The sequence below is a fragment of the Coenobita brevimanus genome, chromosome 55, assembly GCF_032717465.1.
Source record: "Coenobita brevimanus isolate Jiangsu-jjx chromosome 55, ASM3271746v2, whole genome shotgun sequence".
In the NCBI taxonomy this organism is placed as follows: Eukaryota; Metazoa; Arthropoda; class Malacostraca; order Decapoda; family Coenobitidae; genus Coenobita; species Coenobita brevimanus.
In genome coordinates, this window is record NC_137008.1 from 53,461,585 (window position 1) to 53,471,499 (window position 9,915).

Genomic DNA, 9,915 nt, shown 5'->3' on the forward strand with positions numbered 1-9,915 from the left:
AGTATCAGCAACAACACCCACAGTCACGAGCACAAACAAACAAACAAACAAGGAGGCAAAGAGATAAGATAAACAACTGATATACCGTATTCTAGATACAAATTTAATAACACAAACAAGTAAGAAAGAAAAAAACAGTAAGACAATTCGCATCTCTAGAAACAAAGAAAGAAACCAGAGGAAAAATACACACACAAACAAGTTACAAAGAAAGACAGCAGTATCAAAAGAAATCGCTGGTAAAATCTAGAAACAAGAACAACAGCAACAACAAAATATTTCATCTAAACACATACAACAGAGACAAGGGACAAACAAAAATTAATACACACACAGAAAGGGCAAATACATGGCACAAACACAACAGAGATACAATCAACAAACACACAAACACAAAATAACAACACAAAGCAACAAAAACAGCAATGAAGTAACACGAACATGACAAAAACACACAAACATAAAAACGAATGATAAAAAAAACATACAAACGCAACCAAGTGACAAAGAGCAAGAACAACACAAGATGACAAAGACAACAAACACAACAGAAAGAAATCACACACACAAACAGACATCAACGACAACAACTGCAAGGAAGAGGTAAGTAACCTCAAGTAACAATCAAGAAACATGAATTAAGAAGAGTAACAACGTACCCATTACCCTACACACGGCAACACTGGGTCACCTTGTTGCCAGCCAGGGACACACACACACACACACACACACACACACACACACACACACACACACACACACACACACAGGGGGGGGTACTGTATACAACACATATCGTATAGCTTACATAAACATACTCTTTTACATACAAACACGGGTATACATATACCAGTATGTGGATCGATAATTTACTGTACATACACACACAGACAAAGAGATACTGGCGCACACACACAAGTATATAAATTATCTATCCTAAGTAGGTCACAGATGCACACGTGTACACACAGGTGTGCACACACAATGCCATTCACACAATGACATATAAACAAATATACTGTACTTGCACTCACATGAACATTCTCGAACACACACACACACACACACACACACACACACACACACACACACACACACACACACACACACACAATGAAACCAGTACGGTACCGTTCTCACGTGATCATCTTATACACAACACACATACACAGATATCAAGGACACATCAACACACACACACACACACACACACACACACACACACACACACACACACACACACACACACGCACAATCAAACCCGTACCGTTCTCACGTGATCATCTTATACACAACACATACACAGACATCAAGGACACATCAAAACACGCGAGCGCGTACACACACACACACACACACACACACACACACACACACGCACACACAAGTGAAAATGCCATAGGCAAAGAGCTTGCCGGATGGATCCGATTGTGTCTGACGTTAGACACTGCCATCCTCTGTGTCTATATAATTTCGTAAAGATCCATTAAGAATTGACGGAATCATGGATTTGTGAAAACTTGACTAATGTTAAAGACAGGGATCCAACCCCCCACCCAGCACAGGGCCTCTGACCGATTCTGTCGAACAACCCTAGCCTTCCAGGGTTTATGGATATCTACGGTACTTTCTTCCTATTTTTCTCTTCTTTTTTTTTTTCAGAATGATTGGCGCAAAACTGTGACCTGCAGAGTGCTGATAAACAAACAGACAGGCAGGCAGACAAATATACGGAACTGACCAACATGCTTGCCGAATCGAAAGGTTCCGGCAAGCAACAGAAACATACAAACACACATCATGGACAAACAAAAAAACATACATACACAAATCAAGGGCACACACATAAACAAACACAAAACACATACGGTACAAACCCACATCAAGGACACACACACACACACAAAACACATACAAACACACATCAAGGACACATAAACAAACACAAAACACATACAAACACACATCAAGGACACACACATAAACACAAAACACATACAAACACATCAAGGACACACACAGAAACAAACACAAAACACCTACAAACACACATCAAGGACACACACATATAAACAAACACAAAACACAAGCATATCAAGGACACACATAAAAAAAAATAGCTACACACACATACCAAGGACACACACACAAACATATACAAACACAAAACACATACAAACACACATCAAGGACACACACACACACACACACACACACACACACACACACACACACACACACTAATTTGGTAGTGTATATTAAGAGTGTACAGGGTAACAGTGACAGATTATCTTGCTATTAGACCTTATCGAGAGAGAGAGAGAGAGAGAGAGAGAGAAAGAGAGAGAGAGAGAGAATATGAAGGGGATGGGGGCGTGTAAATCAAGAAGGGAGAGGGAGGGGGGGTAGACAGAGGGGGAGGATAGGGGAGGAGAAGGGGAGAGGGATGAAGAGGGAAACAAGATTGAGATAGAGAGTGAAGGGAGTGAGAGAGCAGGTGGAGGGGAGAAAAGGGGTAAGGCAAGGAGAGAGAGAGAGAGAGAGAGAGAGAGAGAGAGAGAGAGAGAGAGAGAGCGGAAGAGACGGGAGAAAGTGGGAAAAGAGGGGTGAAAGAGAGGAGAGGGGGGGAGGAAAGGGAGGGAAGAAAGGGGGAAGGGAGAAGTAAGGCTTGTAGGACAGGAAGACTAATGATACAGTGTGAGCCAAAAGTTTGTCTAATATTCCACCGCGTCTTTTTCACACCAAATACATAACCATCCCCTTCCTCCTCATCGCACCTTCTTTGGGAAACAATAAAGGAGAGAGGAGCATACCAAGCCTCTCTCCACTTGGGAATATTGGCCAGGAGAGGGAAGTGAGTGGAGGTGAAATAGTAAGGAAACTTTTGCCCCCGCCTGTACCCTAGGCTGGAGAGTTTCAAGGTATTCTCTAACATGGAGGCCTACGTTCTGCCACAGGAAATACCCCGATAATAATAATAATAATAATAATAATAATAATAATAATAATAATAATAATAATAATAATAATAATAATAATAATAATAATAACGGTGGTGGTGGTGGTGGTGGTAGCGGTAACAACCCTAATAATAATAATAATAATAATAATAATAATAAATTATAAGGAATGCTGTGGACATTAGGGCCCGTATTCCCGTCGGTTAAGGAAGCTCCCTAACACCTTTCCCTTAGCGATTTATTTGGCTTATTATACCTTGCTGTCCTCACCTGTGTCACCTGTACTTAAATGATTCCAACATCACCACATTCTGCATAGATAACACAGATTTCCTAACAACTATTCCTTTGCGATTTATTATTGGATACGCAAGGTTAATATAAATTTTTAAGTATTTGAATGTTTTAAATGACACAGAAGAGTAAGGAGTAATATGCAAAACAAATCACTTAAGAATACGTGTTTGGGAAGCTTCTTTAACCGACGGGAATACGGGTCCTACGGCGGTATTCTCGTCCGGTAAAGGAAGCTCCCGAACACCTTTTCTTAAGAGACTTATTTTCCTTACTGCACCTTACTGTCCTTTTCCGTGTTACATATATCAATCTCATATCGCCATACTCTGCAAAATGAATGTGCAAAGGGATATTAACCACCCACATCCAAATAAATCGCTAAGGAAGAGGTGTTTGTGCGCTTCCTTAACCGACGGGTATAAGGGTCCTAGTCACCAACGAACTGTCCTTCCCCTACGACTTTTACTCGTATCTTGACCTTATCTGTGTCGGCTTGCAACTCCACATGTCCATTATCTCCAAGGAATTGTATTATCAGTGACCTTACCTCAGACGCAGACTGTGGGCTTGTATTCCCGTCGGTTGAGGAAGCTCCCTAACACCTCCTCCTTAGCGATTTATTTTTGGAGATGGATGGTTATTATCTTTCTGTACGTTATCAATGCAAAGTATGGCTACATTAGAGGAAGGCAGTAAGGGGAGTGTAATAAGTAAAATAAATCGCTTAGGAAATGGTGTTAAGGAGTCACCTGTATCATGTATCAGTGTCACCTGGTATCAAAGCCTCTACCCTGAGATACATACCGATACTGAATACACATATCAGACGACCCTTGCCCTAATTATATATCAGAAGTGTTTTTAAAAATCTAAAAAATCATCACTGGTTTCTGTAATCAGTCTCTTTACTAGATAACCTCAAATGTTTTTCCTTCAGTCACAGTATAGTCCATAAAACTATATAAATAAATAAATAAATAAATTAACAGCTTGGAGAGAAGTCTTTTTTTTTTTTTTTAATATTTCCTACCCTCCACCACCACCCCCGACCTTGTCCCCCCCCCTTTCTCTCTGTCTCTACCATCACTTCCCCTCCTCCCTTCTCTCACTCTCTCTCTCTCTCTCTCTCTCTCTCTCTCTCTCTCAACAACTCAGCACTAATTGATAAGCACACTGTCTGGCCTCTTCAATCACATCTCTCGTTGTTGCTCCTGTTGCTACTTGCTCCTTGGCCCTTGCAACACAGAACCATACCTGCCTGACTACCTGGGTCAATATACTGTCTACCTGTCTGTCTGTTTATCTATTTCTCTATCCAAGTAACGGTACCTTTCAATCAAGAGTATATCTATCCATTCATTCATCCATCAATCCATCTATTTCTTCTCTATCTACTTACCTATCTATTTATCTATCTGTCGTTCTATCAATCTTAGTACCATGCATCAATCCATTCATTCATTCATCCATCCATCCATCTATTCATTTATCAACATCAATATATCTATCTGGATAAATAACATTCAACACTATAATAACCAGCCATATCCAAAAATAAATCGCTTAGGAGGAGGTGTTGGGGAGCTTCCTTTCTCGACAAGAATATAATGCCAGGAAGTGGATGGAAAGGGTAGACAAAATATTAAAATCCCTCCACCTCCGACCTCCTCTTGACTACTATCCACCCTCCTAATCCGTCCTTCCTCCTCACTTCTACCTATCCTTCCCATGCTGAGTAAAATCGTCTGGAGATAGGAAGAATTTAGTATAAAAAAAAAAAAAAAAAAAAAACAGTCTGGTGAGAGAATATAGACAGAAAACCATAATAATAATAATAATAATAATAATAATACCACCACCACCAGCAACAACAACAATAACAATAATAATGATAATAATAATCGGATTGACCTGTGTGGCGTGTGTCAAGTTAGGTCAGATTAGATTACGCGGAGTCTGGGCAGCGTCTGGAGCCTCCCCCCCGCCCCCCACCCCGTGCGTCGCTGCTGTCTGAGAACGAGGCCAAGGAAGTAATCGGATCAGGGGGCCGATTTCTGAGTGCCACTAGGGCCTCGGGATACCTGTTCCTTAGCGATTCATTCTACATATTACACCTAATTAATATTCTTTCTTACTTTTTTTTTTTTTTGATGGGCACTATATATTAATAAAATATTCTCTCTCTCTCTCTCTCTCTCTCTCTCTCTCTCTCTCTCTCTAGCCTACAAGGAGGAAAGAAACAAAGAATACTGAGGTGTGTTTTGCAAAATAAATAAGTTTCGTATGCTCTTTAACCTTTCTTTTTTATTTCAACCAAACAAGTTGCATTAATAAAATATAACGGGATACGCAGGTGTAATGAGCGGAATAGATCGCTTAGGAAGAGGCGTTACCGAATCTCCAAAAGACACTTAGACTACAAATCTGTCCGGAAACCTGGCATGAAAAATTATGAGACCAGACGAAAAGAAGACAAATTAAATGATATGCGGAGACGGCAAGAGGCATGCACACATAGTAAACAGTATGAAGGCATGTGGACACAGTAAATAGCATGTAGGCACACTAACGGCCATGCAGACACACTAACAGGCATGCATACACACTAACAGGTACGCAGACACACTCACAGGCATGCATACACACGCTAACAGGCATGCACACACACTAACAGGCATGCACACACACGCTAACAGGTATGCACACACACTAACAGGCATCCATACACACTAACAGGCATGCACACACATTAACCGTCATCCACACACACTTGTAGGCATGCAGACACACTAAAAGGCATGCACACACACTAACAGGTATGCACACACACTAAACAGGCATGAAGACACACTAACAGCCATACACACACACACACATTAACAGGCAAGCACACACACACACACACACACACACACTAACAAGCACGAGACACACTAACAGCCATCTACACACACTAACACTCCTCCTCTTCCTCCTCCTAAGCCGTCTAATCCACCGCAATGCACGAGCTAGGCATTGCTGGGGATCTGGCACTGCTGGGTACGGCTTTGAGAGGAAGGGATATGGAATTGCTAGGGGTGCAGTACTGATGGTGGGGGGTGCTTATAGGGAAGGCACTGCTAGGAGGAGGGGGCACTACTAGGAGACTGCTGGCATGTCACTGTTGCCAGGACAATGCTGGTAATACACGGAGATGAGGGTAACTGCTAGGAGGGCGACTAGGGTAATTACTACAGGGAATGGAGTGCCACTAGGAAACTGATGGCTTGGCACTGCTAGGAGGACACTTATGAGGCACTGCTAGGGAAATGGGACACTGCTATAAGGTACTACGGGGGCAGTGCTAGGGAAAAGGGACACTACTATGAGGTACAACTAGGATACTGCTAGGAGAAAGGGACACTGCTCTAAGGAACTGTTTGAGGCATTGCTATGAGGAAGGAGGGAGAGGGACAATTCATGAAACGGAGGACGGGAGGGGAAAGGAGGGCAGGGAGAGGGGAAGGCCAAGGGGAGGAGGGGGAGAAGAAGAGTATCACTGAGAAGAACAGGGGTGGTGGGTTGGGGTCAAGGGGGAGGGGAAGGGGGGAGGGGAGAGGACACACTGCTGACGCCTCAAATCAACAACATCCCTACCATTACCACACTGCCAGACGCAGAATACAACGCCCCCCCAAACAAAATACCCCCTCCCTTTCTCCCCACAACCTCTCCCTTCCCTCCCCGGACGCCCAGAAGCTCAAGGAAAGGGCGTGGGTGGGAGGGAGAGAGGTTAATGAGGGAGGGGGAATGTGTGGGAGGGGGATGTGAGGCGGATGACACAAGGTGAGTCCCGGGAGACTTGTTACTAGGTGTCTGTTCTCCCCTCCCTCCTTCCTTCCCTCTCCCCTCTCAGATCTACCCGTGTCTCTCCTTCCCCCTCCCCCTCAAATCTACCCATCTCGCCTTCCCCTCCCCTCCTCCCCCCTCCATTTGCATCATCCCCCCCCCCACATCACGTGTCATGCCTTAGGGACGAAGTAACTATGGCCTTTACACTTCAAAATGGCCCAAATCTCTCTCTCTCTCTCTCTCTCTCTCTCTCTCTCTCTCTCTCTCACCCAAGAACACAGTACTAGTCACGAAGAAGTGCAATGGAAAGGATGCACGCCGCAGTACTGCCTTATCTGCCACTGAACTACATGAAATAAGTTGCAAAAGGACGAAAATTTAGACCAAGTTAAAGGTGAAAGAACTATAGAAAAACAAAACTGAAAACTATCAAGAGCTGTTTGTGTGTGTGTGTGTGTGTGTGTGTGTGTGTGTGTGTGAGGGAGAGAGAGAAAGAGAGAGTTGGAAGACACTGGACTTTTTTTTTTTTGTGGCATACGTACAGTCTGTGAAAAAAAAAAAAAAATCGGCAAATATTCCATCACATCTACTTCTCACCGCCATTTTTGCACACTCTGTTCACTGTAAATAGGAGCAAAAAAAAAAAAAAATACATAATATATATATATATATATATATCCATCTCCATCTTGAACACCGCGCCGTGACGAGCGGATAAGCACTAGAAGATTTTAGTCACGAAGAAGTGCCACCGAGAGGATGTACAGCCCTAGTGTTGTCTTCAGTGTTGTCTTATTCGGCTAAGTTAAAATAAAATAAAGAATAAAGATAAAAAATAAAGGAATTATTTTTTTCCCTAAGATGAGAGAGGCTTGTTATGTCTCTCTAACCTTATAACTTTTTTTTTTTTACTAGGATGCGTTAGGGAGAAACGTTCCTAGATTTCTTGAGCTTGAAGATCCGGTTCCCTCAGGCTCAGAACCCTCCTACGCACCACACACCTCCACATGTCACCACTTCGACACTAACACCCACCGTCCATACTGAATACGCATTAAAGTTGTCTCACACATGCCGTGATTGTGAAAGAGACGCAGTGGAATAGTAGGTGAAATTTTTGTCCCATACTGTTCTTTTTTCTGCAATGTATACCTACTTTTGTGTCAGTCTGTTGTTATCTTAGTGAAGCTGTGTGTACCTAGTCATGTACACTTGGGCTATGTGTAGCTTGCCATGTATACTTAGTGATGAAGCTGTGTGTACGTAGTCATAGGTACTTGGGAAGGCTGTGTACTACCTAGGCTACGTATGTGCACCTACTGTTAAGTGTACGTACAGAGGTTGTGAGTACAAGATGGTAGGTGAGTTAATGTGATAGAGAATGTGTGTGTGTGTGTGTGTGTGTGTGTGTGTGTGTGTGTGTGTGTGTGTGTGTGTGTGTGAGAGAGAGAGAGAGAGAGAGAGGAGGGTGGAAAAAAGGGGGGAAAGGATAGGGGGGGGGGTCTAAAGAGGGAAAGAGGGAAGAAAGTGGAAGCAAAGGAGTATAAATGAAAGCAAGCAGCAACAGACCTATTGGTCCTTTCGTGGCTGTTTGATATAGGGATTGTAATAACTATCAAAAATTGTTCTATCAGTTAAAGACAAGGATAGAAACGCAGAGGGAGAGGAAAGGGATGACGGAGGTGGAGGAAACACAGGGGACGAAGGGAAGAGGGGAGGAGGAAGGGGAAGAGAAAACTAGAAGGAGGGACAAGGACAGTTAGGGAAGTGGGAGGATGCAGGTTGTGGGAGGAGGGGAGGGGTGGGGGGAGCGAGAATAGGGGAAAGGGGAAGGGGGAAAGGCGGATAGGAGGAGGGGGCAGTGGTGCATCAGATACAGATTATAACAACTTGGGAAATAACTGAGTGGAAGTGTGAGCAGCTGTTTATAATTTTGCTTTCGGTTACCACATCTATATTTCCCTTCCCACCCACCCACCCAACACCCACTCACACCCACAGCCACACCCAACCTCATCTACGTACACCCCAACCGAACACAACCACACTCACCCACACCCACATTCGTTCACACACCCATACACACTCATGTTTACACACATGCACATCGTATCACACCCACATCCACACCCACATCCACACCCGACCCATACTATATCTTTCTCATCTGCATCATTACCCATACCCATCCTCATCCCTATTCACACTCATCTCCACCCTACTCACTCACACACAACTCTATCCTTCCCTCGTCCACACCCACTAATACCACACACGATTACTAACACCCTCATCCCTACCCACACCAACGTTACTATTCATTCTGCCATTCACACCCACACCCACACCCTCTGCTACTCCTTCACCCTTATCCCCACCCACACCAACGCAACCATTCTTGACACCCACACCCTCGCTCATACCACCCACACCGGCACCATTCTTTAACCCCATCCTCTACCACCCACACCCTCACCCTACCCACACCAACACCATCCATTCATTCTACCATCTACCCCGCCCACCCTGTAACACCACACCCTCGCCCCTCCCACACCAGCACCACCATTCATTCTACCACCCACCCCCACACCCACAGGCCAGCAACCTTGAAGTGTGGTGGTAACAGCTGTGGCACTTAAGGAAGACGGGAAGAGCAGCTGTTGCCTGGCACTCCTGGCACTCCCCCCCACACACACCTACACCCACACCAAAACACTCCTACACCACTACATTGCACCACACTACACTCCTACATTACTACATTGCACTACACTACACTCCTACACCACTACACTACACTACATGAAGCCCAGTTAACCCCTTG